Source organism: Dasypus novemcinctus, chromosome 17 (genome assembly GCF_030445035.2).
Source record: "Dasypus novemcinctus isolate mDasNov1 chromosome 17, mDasNov1.1.hap2, whole genome shotgun sequence".
NCBI lineage: Eukaryota > Metazoa > Chordata > Mammalia > Cingulata > Dasypodidae > Dasypus > Dasypus novemcinctus.
In genome coordinates, this window is record NC_080689.1 from 44,844,188 (window position 1) to 44,844,985 (window position 798).

Consider the following 798-nt stretch of genomic DNA (forward strand, 5'->3'; position numbering starts at 1 on the left):
GCTTACCATGCAGGCATTCAGCTCTCCATGCAGATACTTGGGTGGGCACTCGGCTCACCACGCAGGCAGTGGATCACCGCGTGGGCACTGGCTCACCACACAGGCACTCAGGTGGGCACTTGGCTTATCACACAGGCACTTGGCTCTCTGTATGAGCATCCACATAGGCACTTGGCTCTCTGCGTGGGCACTTGGTTCACTGCACGGGCATACTTTCTCTTCTTTTTCACCAGGAGGTCCCAGGGATCTAACCCAGGTCCTCCCATATGGTAGGTGGAGGCCTTATCACTTAAGCCACATTTGCTTCCCTCTGTAGGGATTTTACAAAGTAAAAATGTTGTCTGCTTTCAAGGAGGTTAAAATCAAGGTAAACATAGACTCAATAAAGATGGGACAGTATATAAGTGCCAAATGAATAGAAGTGACAGTAAAAGTAATATATGTGGCCTTGCCTCCATTGCTGCTGCTGTCCGCAGTTCCAGGCAGCTCTCTGTAGGGGGTCCCACATATGGGGACCAAAGAAGGGCAAGGCACGGGCCTTCTGGGTGCAGCCTTGGATCTGACAGCCCAGATCAGGCAAAAGATTGAGATGCAGTCTTGTGTGAAACTTAACTCAGCCCTCGTCACCTTGGAGAAGCCCTGAGCAAGAACCCAGGCTACATCAAACTGCACAAGATCTGGGCAGCCCAGAACTTTTCTAAGACAATTGCCACATTCCAGAACCATATCTTTCTCACTGCCAATAACATTGTGCTGAACCTACAGGATGAAAATTTCATCTGGGGAAGTAACAGCTTC

The 798-nt window shown here is 49.6% G+C and overlaps 1 non-coding gene across 1 annotated transcript; it reads left to right on the forward strand.

Moving 5' to 3' along the window:
• The first annotated feature begins 349 nt into the window (after positions 1-349).
• LOC111766737 (small nucleolar RNA U89) lies at positions 350-565 on the forward strand. Its single transcript, XR_002798698.1, has one exon. It is a non-coding gene; the product is annotated as a small nucleolar RNA U89 (small nucleolar RNA).
• Positions 566-798: the final 233 nt, after the last annotated feature.